Source organism: Saccopteryx bilineata, chromosome 11 (assembly GCF_036850765.1).
Source record: "Saccopteryx bilineata isolate mSacBil1 chromosome 11, mSacBil1_pri_phased_curated, whole genome shotgun sequence".
In the NCBI taxonomy this organism is placed as follows: domain Eukaryota; kingdom Metazoa; phylum Chordata; class Mammalia; order Chiroptera; family Emballonuridae; genus Saccopteryx; species Saccopteryx bilineata.
The window spans coordinates 26415013-26437434 of record NC_089500.1 but is presented as its reverse complement, the minus strand read 5'-3'; the positions used below and the strand labels follow the sequence as shown (position 1 = coordinate 26437434).

General features: G+C 39.8%; 1 protein-coding gene and 1 pseudogene across 1 annotated transcript in view; one reads left to right on the top strand and one right to left on the bottom strand.

Moving 5' to 3' along the window:
* The window catches only part of PIK3C3 (phosphatidylinositol 3-kinase catalytic subunit type 3), a 575824-nt gene that overhangs the window by 414723 nt on the left and 138679 nt on the right, over positions 1-22422 (top strand). The window lies entirely within an intron of this gene.
* Positions 14846-15353, bottom strand: LOC136315596 (large ribosomal subunit protein eL21-like; annotated as a pseudogene).

The following is a 22422-nucleotide window of genomic DNA, read 5'->3' as shown; positions in this document are numbered from 1 at the left end:
TGCTTCAGTTTATTCTTGTGCCTTTTGTTCCTTTTCTACCTTCTAACATTCCTCCTTCCTTTTTTTGAAGCAATAGCAGTTTCAGGGTCAGATGGGGCTAATAAGATGTAAGGAAATCCAAGTTCAGTTACAATACTTTGGGGCCCAGTGGGGTGGAGGAGACAGGCACACGTGTCCAAGATGCCACCATTCTTTCTGTCTGGGAAGCAGCCCTGCTCGGTCTCCACACCACTGAGGTGCTCAGCAACTCTTCAGTGACATGAAGTATATTAAGTAGATCTCCTAATTTATGTCCATAGGATTTGCAAACCTCCCTGTAATGCATTCTAAAAATTTTGCATCCTTTCAACAAGATATATTGAATCTCAGACCCTGAGCTGTGATTGATCCCAATGTCAGGGTAATATGTCAGAGTCTTGCACAGCAGCTGACAGGCCTTTGTTATGGATTTTAAAGGGCTAGCGTCTCAGGTGAAAATTCTCAGAAGTCATTCCTGGGAAAATAATTTAGTCTTTAGAATCAGGTGTGAAATGGAGAGCCGTTTCTGCTTGTAATGTAGACAATACCAAAGGCATGGTGTTGGCTGCAGCTGTCTGTGGCAAAGTGTGGGATGGCTGTTTGGAGAAAGCTGCCCTAACCCAAGGTCATGGGCTTTATCCTCAAGTAATAGACATTGATTTCCTTATTTCTGTTCTATAGCTTTACAGTGCCTGTCACCTAGGCCAGTTTACTCCAAATAAACCACCTTGGAGCCAAGAGAACCCAAAGGAGTGGCAATATGCCACGGCCCCATAGCATCACTTTGAAAAAGTGGGAAGTCAGGCTCTGGATGGGTAGCTCAGTTGCTTAGAGCATCATCTTGGTAAGACAAGGTTGTGGGTTCTATCCCCATCAGGACATATGCAAGAAGCAACTAATTAATGCTGTCTTCCTCCCTCTCTCCTTTCTCTCCCACCTTTTCTTTCTCTCTCTCTCTAAAAATCAATAATTTTTTTTTTTTTGTATTTTTCTGAAGCCGGAGATGGGGAGAGACAGTCAGACAGACTCCCGCATGCACCTGACCGGGATCCACCCGGCACGCCCACCAGGGGGTGACGCTCTGCCCCTCTGGGGCGTCGCTCTGTTGCGACCAGAGCCATTCTAGCGCCTGGGGCAGAGGCCAAGGAGCCATCCCCAGCGCCCGGGCCATCTTTGCTCCAATGGAGCCTCGGCTGCGGGAGGGGAAGAGAGAGACAGAGAGGAAGGAGGGGGGAGGGGTGGAGAAGCAGATGGGTGCTTCTCCTGTGTGCCCTGGTCGGGAATCGAACCCGGGACTTCTGCACGCCAGGCAGACGCTCTACCACTGAGCCAACCGGCCAGGGCCTAAAAATCAATAAATTAAAAAAGAGATTAAAACAAGAAAAATTGGGAAGTCAGCAAACCCTAACTTTTGTCTATCTACCCAGATTCCTTACTCTTTCAAGTCTCTATCTGATGGTGCAATGTTAGAAATAGCTGTAAAGGACGCTGGTAATAATACCACTTGTGACTGCTAACAGAGTTTCAATCTATGCCTTGAGGATTCAATACTCCAAAGCTCAGAAGAATAAAACTGTAATGATTGAATGAAAGCTGATTTTTATTTGAGAGAGAAAATAGGACAGGGGACCCATAAATCAAATTGTTGACAGACTTCTGTCCAGCTTAGCTGACCCACTTCCTCTTCTGGGGTAAAGAAAACAAAATCTTGGTAGTGGATCAAGAGCATCAGCTGTATGTAAGAGCATTATCGTATGTGCTAAAATGTTATCCTAGGGCAGCTGTCCTGAACCCTTTCTCGGACTCACTGAGTCAGCTCACTGGTTCACAGAGGAAGTTAGGTTGGATGGTTTTATATATCAGCTTGAAGTCAATCTCTTCTGTCTCTGGGAAATCAGTGAGAGAAAGAGGGTGATGGTTAACCCGGAAGTCCGGGTGTACTTTCCCCAGTGTAAGCCAGTTCGGGTGGGAGACAGCACTGTCTTACCTGGGGACAGCTACAGGGAGATGTTGCCCACACACCCTTGAATTGATGACATCCCCATTCACTGCTTTGGCAGAACTATTATTCTGCTCACTGGATACAGTTTTGTGAAACTGTAGCAAAGCATTATTCCTTGCAACAGATGGTGTTCCAGGTATGTGGCAAAATTACCCTATTTTATTTGTTCATCAATCAAATATTAGGAGGGTGAAATGATTTGGAACAAATAAGATACCCCCCCCACCCTCTATCAGGCACAATTTTTTAAAATAAAGTTTTCCTTGGAAAAACATACTTATCTAAAGTCATAGAATACTACAAGGAAACTTCATATGGTATACTTTCAGCTTCATATGGTATATCACAGCTGGCACAAAGCTAAGCAGCGATGTCATCATGGCTTAATCTGGAAGGGGAGAGGACCAGTGTAGGAGGTCCTCTTTTAGGGTCCTTTTAGGGTATGGAGGACACCAGTCTCTTCCTCTGTGCTATGATTTGGAGGTAAATGTAAGACCCCTCCTGGACCAAGAAAATTTGTGGGTTGTAGGTGTTAAGGTTGCAATGGTCCAATTGGGGTTTAATTATACAATGATGGTATGACATAAAACACATGAAAATGCTATAAATCATTACTAGACACATTCAATCGATTTTAGCTTTCATCATTACTATTGTTACATCCACAATATTCCCTGTGCATATTTCACTCTTTGTAGTTACCATAATTATTTTTTATTATTGACATCTCTGCCTTTCTCCTTTCTTGACTAAAGATCCCTAAAAGCAAGGGACTGTGCTTGAATAAGAGTTTTCGTGGTTTCTTTCTTTTTTTTTTTAGTATTTTGTGTTTATCAAAGCTTGGATATTAGAAATAAACAAGTAAAAATTTTATTTAAATTTATTGGGGTGACATTGGTGAATAAAGTTATATACATTTCTATAATACATCATCTGTATATTGCATTGTGTTCACCACCCTAAGTCAAGTCTCCTTTTATTTCTCCTGCCCCCTCTTTCCCTCTGGTAATCAGCATCATCTGTCTGTGTCCATGAGTTTTTGTTTGTTTGTTTGTCCTATTTGGTTCATTTGTTGCTTTCAATTTAAATCCCACATGTGAGTGAAATCATATGGCTCTTGACTTTTTCCAACTGACTTACTTCACTTAGCATGATATTCTCAAGATTCAACTAAGTTGTCACAAATAGCAATATTTCATCTTGTCATATGGCTGAGTAATATTCCATTGTATATATGTACTATATATTCTTTGTCCAATCCTTTATCAAAAAGCACTTTGGTTGTTTCCATGTCATGGTTACTGTGGAAAATACTGTGATGAACATAGGGGTGCATATATCTTTCCAAATAAATGTTTTTAAATTTCTTTGGTCAATAGCCAGAAGAGGGATAGTTGGGTTATATGGTAACCTTATTCTTAAGTTTTTTGAGGACCCTCCATACTTTTTATCATGGTGGCTATACCACTTTATACTCCTATGCTTAGTGAATTAGAGTTTCTTTTTCTATGTAAAGCAAGTTTTATTTTGCATATGGAAATGTTTCTCTGCAGAAGTTTTTCTTCCCTAAGAGAAAAATAGCAGCTGTGGAAAACCTTATATTCAGGTTCAAATAGTAAGTAGGATTTATCTCAAAACTGTGTCATGAATCAAAAGTCACCACACAGAGGTAAATGTGACTGTGGCAGCCTGTGAGATAGGTTCATTCAAAGACATTCCAACCTTCTTATAGCATGTTTCCTGTAGCTAAATGCTTCATTTTCTGGGCTCCCTGCAGCTCACATTGGCCAAGCAGATGCACCTGGATGAGTTCTGGAAGGCATATACACATCAGAATACAGTAATGTGCAGCCTTTGTGGAAAGTACATTTGTGCAGTCACTCGGGTTTTTGTTTCTTTGTTTATTTGTTTTTGCAGTAGTTGGAAATTCTGATGGTTAGTCCTGAGTTATTTGGGTGTTAAGCAGTAGGTAGCACTATCAGTGGGATTTCCACAGGAACTCCTCTGTGGTATAGATGGCTATGCCTTTTTCTCATATCTACAGAGAATCACCTAAATGTGTAGAGAATTTTTATGAGTGTGTCTGAGCAAAGCTGATGACATTTGCCAGGAAGCAAGATTTCAAATGCTCTGGAGAATAACAGTTCTGGAGTTTTGGGTTTTTTTAATGAATTTGAAATTTAAAAGGGAAATTAAGGAAGATTACATGAAAGTAGAAGAAAACAACGCAGGATAGGTAAGATGATGTGCTCTCAAGCTATAGAAGGACAGATCTGAAAGGGTGGTCATGTATCAGAAAGAAAGTCTACGAAGAGGCATTTCAAAGGTGTGTTAACCTAGATGCAAAGAAACAATGGATAGGGCTTCCTTAAGGCAAAGATAAGCCTTTTGCTAAAAAGTTATATATGTGGGGCATGACTACCCACCATGACCCGCCCCATTAGGGATTCATGATCAGTTCACCTTGGGAGGTTATTTCCATAGAACCATTTTGTTGTTATTCACACTTAAATTAAGGTAAAGATAGATTCTGTTGCCTATCCTGCAACCACAGAATAACATTGACCCACAGTATAGCCCACTGGATGTGGTTGAAGATAGCAGAGTAAAAAAGAAAAGAAATATAGAATGGGCTGTCTGACTTGGAGGTTACCCAGTATAAACTGTTGTGCTTAAATTTTCACTTGTAGCCACCAGAAATTAAGGGATGATTTCGACAGACTGAAAGAACCATGCAGTATGACAGAGAACGCAATCACGGGAAAGACTACTTCTGACTACATTGAAGAGCTTAAAAAGAAAATAAAGAAAAAAAAAGGCAGACTCAAGAGTCTTAACTCCTTGGCTCAGTTAGAGAGCAAGGCTTTCCTGAAGCTCCAGCACTGATGTGTGCAAAAACAGTCATGGATCTGGACTATGTAGATTGCTGAATTAAAACATAGTTTGAATTCACAGCTTTACTATGTTCCCAGATTAAGAAAAGGCATTGGTTGGTAAAGAATAGTATAGAGATTCCTCAAAAAATTAAAAATCAAACTGCCTTTTGACCCAGCTATCCACTGTTAGGAATATACCCCAAGAACACCATAGGACTGTTCCAAAAGGAGAAAGGCACCCCCATGTTTATGGCAGCATTGTTCACAATAGTGAAGCTCTGGAAACAGCCAAAGTGTCCGTCAGTGGACGAGTGGATTAAAAAGCTTTGGTACATATATACTATGGAATACTACTCAGCCATAAGAAATGATGACATCGGATCATTTACAATAACATTGATAACATTATATGAAGTGAAATAAGTAAATCAGAAAGAACTGAGAACTATATGATTCCATACATAGATGAGACATAAAAATGAGACTCAGAAACATGGACAAGAGTGTGTTGGTTACAAGGGGGTCAGGGGGGGGGCAAAGAAAACCAGATAGAAGGTGACAGAAGACAATTTGACTTTGAGTGAGGGGTATGCAACATAATCACATGTCAAAATAACCTGGAGATGTTTTCTCTGAACATATGTACCCTGATTTATCAATGTCACCACATTAATATTAAAAAAAAAAAAAAAAAAAAAAGAATTGAGCCCTGAAGGATTGGATTTGTAACCATTTAAAGTATTTTTTAAAAAACTCTCCCTGTCCTGGCCAGATAGCTCTGTTGGTTAGAGTGTCATCCCAACACGTAAAGGTTGCCAGTTCAATCCCCAGTCAGGGAAGATAGAGAAACAGGTTGATGTTTCTTTTGCTCGCTCTCTCACATTCTCTCGCTGAAATCAATCAATCAATCAATCAATTAATCAATAACTCCCCTGAACATCCTAGGGCATCAAAAACAGTTCTTATTATAAGATGAGACTGATTTTGATGCCTGAAGACATTGTAATGGCTTCACTGGATAAGATGCCAAATCTTTTTCTGCCCCACTGAACTATCCCATGTAGAAACTGGCATTAGATCCCAGTGTGCTCTTGGGGATCAATTATGAATCAAACCTGGGTGTTGACTTATGCATTTCAATATGTTGCATCCACAAAAATTCTTGGGGAAAATATATATATAGGGATTAGTCCTAAGGGAGCTAGATAGGGGGGGAGAGTAATATTTTAGGTCAGGTTGAATTTATCAATTTTGGTGTACTTAAAAGAGATTCTGGATTTAATAAGCTAGGTCAAGCCAGTTTAAGTAACTGGAAGTGGATTTAATTATTTACTTGGATTATCGACTAAAACTGGACTCAATATGCCAAAAGAAGCAAAGATACTAGAAACCCCTTAGTTTAATATAGAGTAGTGGCCCCAAACCTTTTTTGGGCCACGGACTGGTTTAATGTCAGAAAATATTTTCACGGACCGGCCTTTATGGTGGGACGGATAAATGTATCACGTGACCGAGACAAGCATCAAGAGTGAGTCTTAGATGGATGTAACAGAGGGAATCTGGTCATTTAAAAAAAAAATAAAACATCGTTCAGACTTAAATATAAATAAAATGGAAATAATGTAAGTTATTTATTCTTTCTCTGCAGACCGGTACCAAATGGCCCACAGACCAGTACTGGTCCGTGGCCCGGGGGTTGGGGACCACTGATATAGAGCAAGGAATCCAGAGCCTTAGGAAGACATGGAATTTTGGAAACGATTTATCATATATGACTGGATCATGCTTCCAAAATATGTTCTGTGAGAGAGCCTAGATGATGATCACTTTATCTTTCATGAAAAAATACATTGATGAGAAAAGTGCTAGTGACTTTATAGGTTGTGCTCTCTAGGCTGGGGTAAAAGTGGAAAATGCAACCATTTAAATGACTTCCTAATTTTAATGAGAATGTTGGTACTTAGAGTAGCAGAAGCAAAATATTAGTTATTAATCCACAGAAAAAGGATGGATATGTTAACATTTTAAGGCAACAGGGCATAAATGGTAATCAGAATAATTTGATCTGCGTGGAATACTGGCAATGGCTAATTGATCTAATTGATCATGAGGTTCTTAGAACTGAAATTGATGGACATTCTCTTACAAAGAAAGTGGTGAATAGACACTTCTCCAAAGAGAACATACAGATGGCCAATAGACATATAAAAAGATGCTCAAACTCACTGTCAGGGAAATACAAATTGAAACCACAATAAGTTATCACCTCACACCTGCCAGAATAGCTATGATCAACAAATCCACAAATGACAAGTGCTGGAGAGGATGTGGACGAAAGGGAACCCTCAGGCACTGTTGGTGGGAATGCAGAATGGTGCAGCCACTGTGGGAAACAGTATGGAGTTCCTTCAAAAAGTTAAAAATAGACTTGCCTTATGGCCACTTCTGAGGATTTTTCTCAAGAAATCCAAAACACTAATTCAAAAGAATACATGCACTCCAATATTCATTGCAGCATTATTTACAATAGTCAAGATATGGGAGCAAGCTAAGTGCCCTCCAATAGATGAGTGGATAAAAAAGCACTGGTCCCTACCTACAGTGAAATATCACTCAGCTGTAGAATGGGATGAAATCTTACTATTTGCAATATCATTTGGATTGACCTAGATGGTATTATGCTCAGTGAAATAAGTCAGACAGAGAAAGACAAATACCATATGATTTCACTTATATGTGAAATCTAAAAAGCAAAATAGATGAACTAACAAAATTGGAACAGACTCATAAACACAGAGAGTAGTCTGGTAATTACCAGAGGAGAGAGGGTTTGAAAGACTGGGAGAAAGAGGCAAAGGGACTGAGAAGTTCACATTGGTGGTTACAGAATAGTCCTGGGACTTAAAGTACAGTGTAGAGAGTATAGTCAGTAATATTGTGATAACTATGTATGGTGCCGGTTGGGATACTGGAAATATCAGGGGAACACTGTGCAGGCATCCCCAAACTACGGCCCGCGGGCCGCAATGTGGCCCCCTGAGGCCATTTATCCAGTTCCCACTGCACTTCTGGAAGGAGCACCTCTTTCATTGGTGGTCAGTGAGAGGACCACTGTATTTGGCAGCCCTCCAATGGTCTGAGGGACAGTGAACTGGCCCCCTGTGTAAAAAGTTTGGAGACCCCTGGAAAGTATATGATAATCTAACTACTATCTATGTACCTAAAACCAATATAAAATATTAATGAAAAAATACTCTAATTGATTTCTATACCTAAAAATCACATGGGGCTTAATGAATAGACAAAATGAATATATAATTAATGACTTAAGTTAACACTACGTAGACAGTTGCAGTCCCCCAACCAACTTATAAACTTGACCGGCAACCATTTGAGTAAAAGGCAAATGGGGCATGCTTACAGAAGGATCCTGTAGTTAATTTTCATCTGTTTACTACATATCTTCCTCCTAACCGTCCCCAAAAAGACCTGTGGCAAATTTAAGGTTAATTATGTCCTGACTAGAAAATACCTGGTCTTTGAAATCATTGCACATTGGGTCCATGAAAATACAATTCTCTGTTAACTCAGACAGTATTATAGTCCAGAGATCAGCAGTGAGACTTAGGAATAGCAGGTGGTAAAGAGAATTTAGGCCTGACATTATGTCAGTTAGCCCAGCGGGTTTACAAAGCCAACACTTGGTCCCTGGTGTATTGATGGCAAAGGTATATAGTTAGTAACAAGTAAGATTCCCATGTTAGTCCTCTGACTTATGGAGTGGTAATTTTTAAGAGCCAAGTAGAAACCCTTGGAACTAAAAGAAATGTTATATCCCTAGAATAGCTGCAGAGATTAGTTTGTATTTATAGATTTGAAAGGTTTAAAGATGGTTATTTCTATTTTATTCTGCTTAAGTTTCTTGTGAGGTGTGTTCAGCGATAGAAATATCATGGGTCATGACAATGGGTTATTAAGTGTAATCAAATAAGCAGATGAAACCTGAATGATTCGCCTTTGAGACGATAGAAAATAATTTTTATCCTAAGATAAGAGTCCTTTAAATATCTGAAGACAGTTCTCATTTTCTTCAAGTCTTCTTCCCCCAGGCTGAACTGCCTCAATTTTTTAAAAATAGTCTTATTGGGCCAAGTTTTGCTTTATTTGTATTATCTTTTATCCCTCTTGTAGGTGGGCACCCCCCCCCCCCTTTTTTAATGTGGACATGTTTATCGGTTGTGTTACCATCAGTCTGGGAAAGAAACATTTTTCTTTTCCCTTTTCTACTCACTATGTTTGCATTAAGGGTCCCTAGCTTTATGCTACCTTTCCCCCAACAATATTACACTTGTATTTCTGTGGGTTTGTTTTTCTTCTTCTGGCTTCTTACCTTATATCTTTCTCTAGCATTCTTAAGTTGATTTGAATTCCTGCTGCCTGTTTAATATTATTATCCCAAAGTTTTGCTTTAACCCATGAATATACGCCTTATTACAGCTAGTGGTAAATTCTCCCTACTTTGACCTTATCCTCCAGTTCTGGAATTGTACCAGAACTGCTGGCTTAAAAGCCTGAATGTGGCAATCCACTATCTACATCTGTATCACTGTGCTTTGAGTCTCTTCCTTATGCATGATTTGTGTGGTCTGACTTTCTACCTATAACTCGGTACTGACATATCCTTATTTTAGTTTCCTTGGGAAGACATTTAGTTCCTCCTGGTCCTGTCTGAGTATTATCAAGGAGAATTCCCTGCCTCTGCACCTCAGGCCTTTGAGGAAGTTTTTTTTGACATTTTGACAGCTATTATGTTAGTAGTCTGTTTCTTTTATTTTCTCCTTTGACTTAGGTAAAACTCTGGAGAGCATTGGAGATGTCTGAATCAATGGCCCAGATCTTAATTTTTTACTGACTTAGACAACTGTCTCGTTTTTCCTGTCCTCATTGGGCCCAGCGCTAACCTGCTTCCCCTTCGGCTGGAACATGGGGACCTTGCTATTCTGTTGGCTGACAGGGTGAGAGACACAAGTGAATACAGTTTGGCCTGATGGGGATGTTGTCAGATGTCATCAAGCCCACTAGAGGATGTTTGCTCAGAGAAGCCTGGTCCTGAAGACTCCCCCGTTTGCTGCCTGCCAGTCCCGGGCTGTGCCCTGCTGCCCCGGGCAGGCAGCAGGGCGGGCAGAGCGCGCTTTCATGGAGATCACACGCTAATTCAGGGAAAACGTCCAGCAGTCATTCAGCAGAGGGCATTGTACACACTTGGAAGCATTCCGAGGAAAAGCAGAAAATATTTAAGATAATTCTTTTTCTCAGCTTGAGTAGAGGAGCCTGAGGAAAAAATACCTGCCTCACACATCTGAGTGCAAGTGGTTAAGTTTAAAGATCATGAGCTATTGATGCTGCGCTGTGATTTTGTTTTGCTTTGTTTTTAAAGTCAATATTTCCCCTCCTCAGCACCTTTCTTTCCCCTCCCCCAAACATCGATGTTGTCAGTGGTACGCATCATATGTAGAAGGGGAAAAATGAAGAAGTAAACATATTTTTGTATACTTAAGAAAGTGTGTATCTTGACTGTATTACTAATATGTGGTTTGGTCTGGGAGGGGGAGGCCCAGAGCTAGTTTACAGAACAGAACAGTAGACACCGCCTCCCCTCTGGGGCCTCTTCAGACCTCTAGCTTTACCTTTCTCCAAGGCCCAGTTCAACTTAGACCTCCTCTTTGAAACTTCCCCCATGAATGTAACAAGCAGGACTCTGCCCGCTGAGCTGGACAGAGCATGCACATTGTCTAGACCAGTTTGGGAAGAGGCAGCTTGTTGTGTTCTTTTGTGCTTCTTGTCCTAAATCTGCTCTGCCTGTGTGGCTTTGGGGAGGTCAGGTGGCCCACCCACATCTTTGTGTTCCAGTCTTTCTAAGAGAAATGATAACGTTGCCCCACCCAGCTATAGGTTGGGTCTTGTCACCATGCATGATATTGTCAGTGTGATTGCTTCATAAACTGAAAAAATTCCAAGAAAGTCAGTCATGATTTTTGTGGTGTCTGATGGTTTCTAAAGTGTGGACATCTTTTCTTCCCACACATGATGAGTACTTTGAGAGAGAAAGAATTAAACGTTATGAGTCTCTTGCTTCCCCAACACCATAAAGCTGTAAACAGAGTAGAAAATTAATACAGACAGTACACAGGTTACAAATGAAATAGGTTCTGTAGTTTGAAAATTTTTAAGTATTTATATGAACAGAAAGGTAAAAATAAATAGTATGTTAAGACAAACATCTGTCTAAGTTGCATTTAATTGGTAAATACACCTGTTCCAACTTACATACAAATTCAACTGAAGAACAAACCAACAGAACCTGTTTCGTCTGTAACCCAGGGACTGCCTGTATTCTTTGGAGGTCAGATAGGAGGCATTATTCTCTTGAAAAATTACCAAGATATTGACTTACAGTCTCTTATAAGTGATCAGCTCTTTCTAAAAGTGATCAGAGTAAATGGTGATTTATTTTGCAACATTGTAACTTTAAAGCCCTATGTTATAGAATCTGTGAATCACAGCTCCTTCATGTCTACAATATGAGCTCCAAGAAGGAAGACTTTAATTTTTATTTTATTTATTCATTTTTAGAGAGGAGAGAGAGAGACAGAGAGAAAGAAGAGGGGAGGAGCTGGAAGCATCAACTCCCATATGTGCCTTGACCAGGCAAGCCCATGGTTTTGAACCGGCGACCTCAGCATTTCCAGGTCGACGCTTTATCCAGTGCGCCACCATAGGTCAGGCAAGAAGGAAGACTTTAAAATAACAGGAACACCTAAATAAACCTACCGGAATTTTTTAAAATCTAAATGTTTCAGAATATTTACCTCAGGAGGGAATTCAACATATCCAAATTCTAGTAAAATCAAAAACTAAACAAAAGCAAAAAATTTCAGCAATGGTTACTCTGCTCAAAATCTTCATGTCTGCCTGTTGCCAAATTCAAAGATGTTCCGATCAGGGTCCCGCCCAGCCTGGCCTCAGCCTACCTTTCCTCCCACCATTCCCTCACAGTTTTAGCATAGGGAGGGCAAGTCTAGAACTGGAGGCATTGCAGGAGCAAAACCCAGCTGTGCCTCTGCTTTTTTCCTGGCCTTGGGAAAAGTGTCTCATGTATTCTGCCTCCCTATTCTCACGTCTATGGAATGGACATACTGGTAGTTTCCTATTTCAGCATTGTAAGAATCGAATAAGATAATATATGACATACATGGAATGCCACAGTTTGGGAGACACAGTTGGCTCCTAATAAGTGTTAGGTCCCTTTCTATTCCTTACACAAATTCCTTACTTTTGACATATTTACTGGTCCTAGTGTTTGGAATGTCTATCCATTTTTTTCCTCTGCCTAACAGATTCTATTAAACTTTCAGAGACTAATTTAATTCGATTTGCTGTGTCCCCTCCAGCCAGAAAGTTCTCTATATCATTTTAGTACTTGAAAGGCTAATTATTTATTTGCTCCTTACTGATCCATATGGGTAAGTTTTAAAAAAATCTTTCCCCACCCCCGAATAAGATTTTAAGTTATGTAAGAGAAATGGATTCCTAATATATATGTTGATATTTCTTGTACTCTCTGATAAGGCAGCATGCCTCTAGGGAGACAGTACAGGGTAGCGGGGAGCAGAAGCTTCGCAATGGGGCAGACCTGTTTTCTAGCTACAAAGTCCCTGAGGATAATGTGTTTATACCGACAGACAGGTGGGAGGGTAGATGGATGTCCTGCTTCCCCTATTCAGTGTATATCTGTCTATTGAAAATAGATATGCAGTTTTCTTTATGTGTATAGATAAGATTGGATACAGGAAGTTATGCGTAAATCAAAAAGTTCTGGAAAAAGTCAAACTGAACTAGGAATAGGTAGTAGTAGGCAAGACCAGTCATCCTTCGGAATAAGGCAGGTGTTCTGTTTTATGATGTATAAAGTAAGAACATCCTGAGAATGCCAAGAAAACTGGCTGCTGAAATTATGTCTTGCATCTCGCCTAGTGCCACCCTCTCCGGCTCTCGCTCCTCATATCTTAATCCTCCCCAAAATGTCCTAACCCCCTTTCTCCATTTCACAGCCCCGCCCTATATGAAGCCCCTGCTCTCCGTCACCAGGACTGTCATACAGTCTCTGTCTCATCTTCTGTTTCTGTTCATGTCCCCTGAGAGTCCATTCCCCACAGAGGAGCCAGCGTGACTCTTAAAAAATATAAATCAAATCATGTCACTACTGCTAAAATGCCTAGTGACTTCCCTTTGAAATATAATATTGTGATACTGAGGTACAAATCTGTTTTTTACCAAAAGATAAGTAGGACATTGGGAAGCCAGGCACCAGCAGAACAGGATTCAATCCTGCTGATTTGAGATGTGGCCGGGGGACCAGTGGGAGGCTGGTCAATACTGTAATTTGTATTAAAAAAGAAGTGACATTCAAGAAGGAGGACATTTTTTATTTCAACATAGGCTGTATAGAGATAGTGATCATAACAGAATGACAACAATGACGCCAGTCCAGTTTTCCTGTCTCAACTCCGTGCTCTGTCCCAGGGAAACCTTCAATTGTGACTATAAAGAAAACAGCAGAGGTTTTGTGTCTCTGAAAGGCAAGAGTGGAAAGTAAGACAGTACAGTGAAACTTTCAGGTGCATATGTACTGTTTATTTTATCTTGGTTATGCAAAGCTTCCTCTAAATGCAAAGATAAGAAATCCTGGGAAAGCTGAGATTTCCTGGTTTTCTGAGCTTATCAAATGCCTTTAGTGAGGCCGAAATGACCCCTGAGGATATGCTGTTGGCTCCAGTAGGGTTGTGTGCACGTTTGTCCTCTGTTCCCACTTCCCAAACTCCAAAGACCCTTCCTTTCAGGACTCAGTGTCATTCACATTTAAAAGTGGCTTTTCTTCCACCCAGAAACTGCAACCTGGAATGTCAACACAGTATTTTGTGGTCACTTATTATAATAGAAAATGAGGAGGGGGAAATACAAGCGCAGAGCTACCCTCTAAAGAACCACAGGATATAAATAAACAACTTGGCTGAGGAGAGAAAAATGGAAGTGCCATGATTGGATATGAAAAGAAGAGAGGATTCCTTAACGTGATCGTAAGACCAGAATTACCGATTGTATATTACTGAATGAATGCAATATTTCTAACTGTCTATCTTTCTAAAACAGTAAAAATAAGACATGAAGCATTAAAATAATGTGCCTGTTGGAAATAATCTTTTTTTGTAACTTTACAGATTATTTTCCACAATTTATTTTGTAAAGTTGATTAACTCCTGTCAAAGCAAGGCAAATCAGTAAATACTTTGAGTTCCTACTATGTTTCTTGTTCTTGGATAGACTGTGCAGTAAATAACAGAATAAAAATGTTATCTTTGCCTTCCAGGAGTTTGCTGCCTTGGAGAGGAAGTAAAGCTATGAAACAAGGCAGAGCAGCATCTAACACTAGAGTTTTCAGAACAGACTTCAAATGCTCTAACATTTTGTAGTTAATGGGAGTCATATTTGTCTCAAAAGCAGGTGAATGCCATTCAAGGACTGGGAAAAAGGCTAAAATAGGAAAGGTGTCAGCTTTGCAATGCATCAGAATGTATCTGCTTACCTCTCTTCAAGGAGTGGTACAGTGTGACCCCTCTATGGGCTCAGACTCCTGAAAGGACCCCACAATTTTTTCAGTTACCATTTGCATCTAAAAGCATCCTTCCTAAAAATATATTGTTATGGAAGGTGCATGCAATTGTCTGATTAAAAAAATACAGATTTTTAAAATTCTCAGTGTTTTTTTATAAAAGACTAATATATCAACTGAAAATACTTTCCAGCCTATCTCCAGCAATTTTACCTACTCTGATGGGAACCCAAAATAAGATGTGAATCAGAACTTGGCATAGTTCCAGTATCTTTTTTTTTAACAGTACAGAGTCTTTTGGTTTTTACATTTATCATGTATGAATTCAGAGAGAATGTGTTCCAGCAGCTTAGGCTCCTCTCCATGGTTCTCACTAGAGTCTCTCTGGGCAGAGCAGGCTGATGTTTCCATTGAACACAGCTCCCTCTCTCTTTAGCTTCCTCCTCTTTCAGATAATTTTTCATTACATGTTTCAGGAAGCTGTCTTGGCTTTTAGAGTGCTTAATATGCTCAATATGTACATTAATTCTCTTGGGAGGAATCTTGCTCTTAACTTTTTTTTGTTTATAACAACACCCACTGCCTGGTGACACTGTAGACTCTTCCAGTTTTGCCATGGAAACATCTGTGGGGCGTTTCTTTCTGAACTGTGCCCATTTCCTTGATGTCTACAATATCACCTTTGTTGTAGACTCACAAGATTAGCCAAAGGGACAGCTCCATGTTTTCTAAATGACCTAGAGAACAGGCAGTGGGTGCCTCTCCTCTTTCCCTTTGTGTTGACCATTTTGGCTAATTACTGGAAGATGGTGGTTTTGGCCGAAAGGAAGGGTATATTAACTTTCTTGTTTTTATGTTACTTGCTCAAAAAGAAAAAACAAGGGTTTGTATTAGATAATGTCTCAATTCCCTTCCTAATCAAAATGTCTCTTATAAAATCTCATATCTTTGAGACATTCTTCGAAGGTCTTGATTTTTTTTATTTTTTAATCAATTGATATATTTTATAGTTATATATATTCTCATCCTTCTCTGTCTTTTGAATATAAAATTCTGAAAGATTCAGAAGACACTCAAGTATGGTAATAAACTAAACATTCAGAGTTCAAATGACCGTAGGACCTAAATTCAAATTCAACTCAAAAGGACTTAGTATTAATTTTTAATGGATAACATAGGCTCTAACATATGTACATATTATGACTCTTAATATATTATGACTCTTATATAAGGAAATTAACACTGGAAAAAAATTTGAAGCAATTTGTTATTAAGCATATGGCTCCCCATTGCCAATTCCCTGGCCATCTGTCTTCTTAATTGTCTCCTTGTCCCCCCCCCCCCCCTTTTAAATACATACACTCATTTCTTTACATTTTTTTCTTTCACTTAACTACATTATGATCTACTAGTCTTTCAAGATAGAAATATTATGGTTATCTTTGGCAGCTTAATTTCTTGTCTAATGTCATAAAATCACACAGATTTTATTTTGGGTCTTTGTCAATAGTCAAATCTCCTAATTGCATAGGTAGATTCCATTGCCAAGTAGTTCTAGATTCTTGGTAAATTACTTAACTGCCCAGTGCCTTGGTTTCTTCACCTCTAAAATGGGGATGGTTGTAGAGTCTTTCCCACTGGATTGTGTTGAGGATTAGATGAGATAATGTCATGATGTGTATGGAAGTGCCCCTGGCACATTTGAAGATAAATGGCAGCTATTCTTATATTATCATCATTTGCTGGATTATTTAAATACCTTCCTGTATTATCTCCTTGGAATCAATGTTTGCATTAAAACTGGTCTTCCTAAGGAAACCAGAATTATATTGTGCAAAAATCAGGTTGCTATGACTTAAAAACCTTTAGTGGTTTTTATTCTGTGAAGAATAAAGTCTAGACTCCTTACCCAGGTTTGCTGATTAATGGAAGCTGAATATAACTGTTGTTCTAATCTTATCTCCCAGTACTAGTAACTATGCCCCAAAGATGATGCATGTAGACTGGGAGGACAAATGGGCAGGCAAGATTCATGGTCTCTCAGGGCCCCACACCCTGTGCTCTGGCTGAGATCTGATATAGTTTCCTGCTTCTTTTGTTCAGTCTTCCTTCTACTTAGAACATCCACTTGCCTCCTTTCTATACCTAGTGAATGTGAATTCATCTTTCTGACACCTATACTAGACGCCTCTTCATTTTGAAGCCTCTCCTATAATCTTAGTGCATACAATTGTTTACTTCCATAGCACTTTATCTGTGTTTCTATTTAGCACTGAACACCTTGAAATGTCCTTGGTGGTTTATGTATACCTCCCAGCCTCAGCTCCGGGTAGCATCATAATCTCATTGAAACAGTGGGCTTGGCTGGGAGCGGGAGAGACAGTTGAGAAGGGGTACATCTGGGCTAAGTACTATTCCAGTTATTTTTCTTATACTGTCCTGTTTAATCCTCACAGTGGGGCTAGAAGCATTAATAAACTCAAAGTGACTTTGGGGAATTAAGTTACTTGTCACAATTATGAAGTATAAAAATCAATCTAACTCAATAATGGAGATTCTTTCCAAAACTCACTGAATATATTGCATGGATATATATATATATATATATATATATATATATCCCTGAGAATTTAATTTTTTTCTATTTTTTTCCAGTTTTATTGAGATATATAGGCATGACGTCTATAGATTCAGTGCAATCCCTATAAAAGTGCCAATGATGTTTTCTCACAGAAATAGAAAATACAATAACTAGATAGCCAGAGAAATCCTGAGAAATGAGAACAAAACAAAGGCATCATACTTCCTAATTTCAAACTATACAGCTTACAAAAATTAGGGGATCAGGGAACGTGCAGATACTCCAATGCTTTTAGCCTTTTGAATAGTGCATTTTCACCAATGAAATAAAAGTTGGTTTTGCATCTCATTTCCATAACTGAACAACTTTCTTTGACTTGTTGTTTGCTTTTCTGATGTTCTTGTTAATAAAAAAAAATCAAATGCTTCTTTCTTTTATCGCTTCATATTCATTTTGAAATATCCCTTAATTTTTGTGAGCAGTGTATATAAAAGGCTATTGTAATCAAAACAGAATAGCATTGGCATAAAAAACCAATACCGATACAGGGACCACAATTGAAAGCTCAGAAATAAATTCTTACACATATTTTTAAACTAATATTTGACAAGAGAGCCAAGAACACTCAGTTTGAAAATGAGAGTGTTTTTAATTAAATAGTGCTAGGAAGACTGGATAGAAATGTATTTGGATAATTCACATCCCGATTTGGCTCTACTATACTGCTCACAAAAATTAGGGGATCAGGGAACATGCAAATACTCCAATACTTTCAGCCGTTTATATAGTGCATTTTCACCAATGAAATAATAGTTGGTTTTGCATCATTTGCATAATCGAACAACTTTCTTTGACTTGTTTGCTTTTCTGATGTTCTTGTTTAATAAAAAAAATCAAATGCTTCCTTTTTTTAATCACTTCATACTCATTTTGAAATAGCCCTTAATTTTTGTGAGTAGGTAGAAACTGGCCCTTTTACTCTGATGATAAAAACTAGAGTAACCCCTCTGTGCAGGGCATTATTTCTCAGTCATCCTCAGAGGTTCAGGATTGCATACAACTACAATTGTGTCTGGGCTGCTTTGGGGGGTGGTTACAGCTCTTCTATCATTACCCCTCTAACCAGAGAAGCTATACTTTTGTTTTTATTTTGGATTGTGGCTCCTTCAGGTTTTGTTAAAAACACAACAAACAGCAACAAGAAAAAAAAGCTGCAGCTTAACAATTTTAAAATTCACTGATCGGCAGCATTTTTAAACCTTACACTTCATCACGTTCCTCAAATAACATTTCACCCCAAACCACCCACAATAACTAATAGTTCAGATTTTTACTATATGCCACACTATCGTGCACAGCAGAGAGTAAAATCAAGGGGTGGAGGAATGAAGAACTTTCCTGCGTTCCAATTCCAGAGCAGGTTGGAGCTCTGAAAACAGTGTCTGCCCGGCTGGGGTGAGGCAAGCTCTTCCACCCAGACTTCAGTTTTGGTTTTAATTGCATCCCAAGCCCAGTAGTGGCTTGCTCCCAGGGGTGCCACAACAGAGTGCAGCCCTTGTAGCTTTCACAGTAAGGAGAACTCACACTCTGGGTCCGTTTTTATGATTTTCACTCCCCTTGCCTTGACGATTCTCTCTCCTTAATAAATCTGAATGGCTGTGCAATGCCCCCTACCCCATCCGAGGCTCAGTTCAGGAGGAAATTTATTCCTGTCCATGTGGCCAAGCCACGCTGCAGACAGTGTCAATAGGAAAGGTCACTGGCTGATACACAGCCAAGCAGCCAAATTCCCCCGCCAAATGTGTTTGGCCCCTTCTCAGGGGCAGAGGCATTAAAGTTAAATGTTACAGATGTGAACGGGTGACAAGAAGCATGTTGGGCTTGCGAAAGAGCTTGGGCAGGAGATGAAAATGCTGCCTACGGTGACAGAATTTATTTTCTGAGCAAAGGCATGTTTAAGGACAGACAGAAAAGGACATTGGCGTTGAAATACCCCCTACCTCTGTAATCCGACCCATCCTACGTTCGTGTCCAACCCTATTTTTCTTAATATATATTCTCATTTCTGGTCTCTGCCCCAAGAGTCTATAAACATTTAATTCCTGTTTGAAAGGCCCCTCAAGTCCTCCTGCCTGGTGTCCTCCATCCCACTGATGCTGTCTACTGAGTGTAGCATGAACTGCTGCAAACGTTAAACAATCACAGAAGTAGTGGGAAAAATTGTGTAGGTTCCTACAAGGCCTTTTGAAAACTCTGGCCCTTTTCTTGAGAGACATGAGGAATCATTGGTTAGTTTGCAGGAGAGGAGTGATGTGATCTTTGAAAATGGTAACCCTGGCCCTGGCTGGTGGCTCCGTAGATAGAGCATTGGCCAGGCATATGGATATTCTGGGTTTGATTCCTGGTCAGAGATCACAGGAGAAGTAACCATCTGCTTCTTCCTACTCTCTGTCCTCCTTCTCTCCCTCTTCCCCTGCCACAGTCAGTGGCTTGATTGGTTCCGGTGTGGTCCCAGGTGCTGAGGATAGCTCCAATGGAGCACATCAGCCTCAGTTACTAAAAATAGGTTGGTACTTAAGCATCTACTACAGATGGGATTGTTGGATGGATCCCAGTCGGGGCACATGCAGGAGTCTGCTTCACTATCTCTAAAAAAAAAGAGAGAAAGAAAATGGTAACCCCAACTACAGTGCAATGAACAGATGGTGAGAGACAAGTTTGGAAATATAGGGACTAATTGGGAAACAATTGTGCTAGCACAGCTGAGAGATGGTGGTGGCTGGAGTTGGTACACAGTGGTAAGACTGTGGGTGTATTTTGGAGGCACTGTCATATGATTGACTGACAGATTGGATGTGAAAGCAAGTTGTAGATTAAGGATGATTAAAATGATTTTTGGACTGAGAAAACTAAAAAGAATAGGATGGCCATTTACTGACCAGGTTAAGACTGATACAGAGCAGGTATTAAGGGGAGGATGTCCAGTGTTTGTATTTAGATGTTAAGTTTAAACTGCCTGTTAGATATCCAAGTCCTGTTGTCCATTGTGAGGTTGAATATATGCATTTGGAATTCGGAAGCTCAGGGGAGGAAAGACAGGCAGTGGTGGGCAGGATGCTGGTTTATAAAGCGGGCTCAGAGCTCCCAAGCAGCAGGAGCACTGGTGCCCTCCTTAACTGAGTTCTGACCAATATGGCCATTTATACAGAGTGAGAGATGCTTGAAGTAGCCTGTAGGGGTTGGAAGGTGGAAGGGGCAGTGGACCCAGGGATCAAGAGACATGGATTCTGGCCGGGGCCCTGCCACCTACAGCTTGTGAGCAATTTACTTGTTCTTTACGGGCAGGGCTATCTCATCTCAAGTTGTATTAGATAATCTTTAATGCAACTCTAAATTCTAAAATAGGAAAGTACCAGTAATTCCATTATCAATCACATGCATGTGACCTGCAGAAAGAGAAAATAACACACACAAATGCTGAGCTCATCTTCGCAGCTGCTGCCTGCCCAGGACACCTCTGACACATTGGATCCTTTAGCAGACCCAGAGCTTTTAAGTTATCTCCGACTGTCAATTGCCAGTCCCCTCTGAGATCTATCTAGCAGGACAGGAAAAGAAGAATCTTATCTGTCCCTAGGTTGTTTTTGCCTGGTTGGCCAGTTCTAATCTTGATTTCTCTGTCTTTGCCGGATACAGCACTCTCTGGATTCTCTGACCATTCATAGAACTATGTGTGAACACACACATAATTTGTTTCTTGTGTGAGTGCCTCTGTCCCTCGGGTATACTACTGACTGTTACAGGGAATGGTGAAGGGAAAAAGAAACGTTTGCATCCCATTCCTGGCCAAGTTGGTAGAAACATGATTTTTGCTTTGCCATGACTTAAGTGTGGCGTGACTTGTCCATTGTAAGCCTCCTTAGAACAGCTGTATGTTAGCTTTGTAATATGCAGAGGACACAATACGTGTTCCATAAACATATTAAAGTGTAATGAATTAGATAAAATTTATTAGAATCCATAATATTCCTAAGGACCAAACATATTCTGCCTGAGAAGCAATAGTGTTGTTGATGACTTTGCCAAATTCTAGCACAAGTAGAAAGCATCTAATACATGCCAATTGACCTTTTGAGTTGACTTTGGCATTGAGCCATATTTTATGTTTTAATTAGCTGAAAATAAATGTCCAACCTTATAGTCTAGGAGAAGATTCTGTGTTAATGTCTCTTTTTTCTTACCACCTATTCTGTCTAAACACTCAGAACTCTTGACCAATACAATTTAGCAAATGTGTGAATCGACTATCTTCAATTGTTTTGGCATTCATGAGATGTTGGTAAGGGTGGGGGCGGGGGGCAGAGCTAATTCCTTAGTGATTATTCTGCAAATGAACATTGGCTAAGTTACAACAGAATTAATGTAATATTAAATATTACAGTAAAGGCTATTATCAAATGAGGTCACGGTGATGAATGGCCTATTTAAATGAGACCACCAGAAGGAATTAGTGCTGGAGCCTATTAATCCCAGTCAGTTTGCAAGACCCCATTTTTATGCAGATTAAACTATATTTCAGGTTGATAAATCAGCATGACATCCTCTGTGACAAGAGCCAAATTTCTTTTTCATTCTTTATCTTCATGTGGCGAGGGCCACAGCTGGATAGATACACCTTAGAACATCCACAATGGACAACAATGAATAAGACGAGATGGCAGATCACTTGGATCATGTTACTAGACCTCTGGTCTGATTTCCTTTCATTTTAGGATGACAGCCAGTGAATTCATGCCTGGCAATTATTGTAGAATTATTTATGTGTTGATTTTATTGGCATCTCATGCTGTCCTTGCTCCCGCTGTTTTTTCTTAGAAATCCAGGTGTGTTCTGAGATACTGTTTTTTTTTTCCTGTCTCTTCCTGGAAAACTCCTGGTGCCACTGATGTATTTTCCCTTCCCCAAAAAGAGAAATTCGATGAAATATTTCTGGGAAAAATCTATGTGCTTTATGCAGAACTCAGGATGAAACTGCTGTGAACCTGAAGCAGATAAATTCTGTTGTCTGCCCTTTGGAAACAGTTGGCTCCAAAGCATGTGATGGAGTGGGATGATGGATCACACAGCTGGGAGTGAGGGCAGCTAGTTGAGCCCCACGCTAACCAGCTCCCTGACCTCGGACAAATCGCTGAAATTAAAACATATAGCACAGCACATTGTACATGAGAGGTTCTCAATGAATATTTAGTATTCAGCAGAGTGAACTTAACTTCTC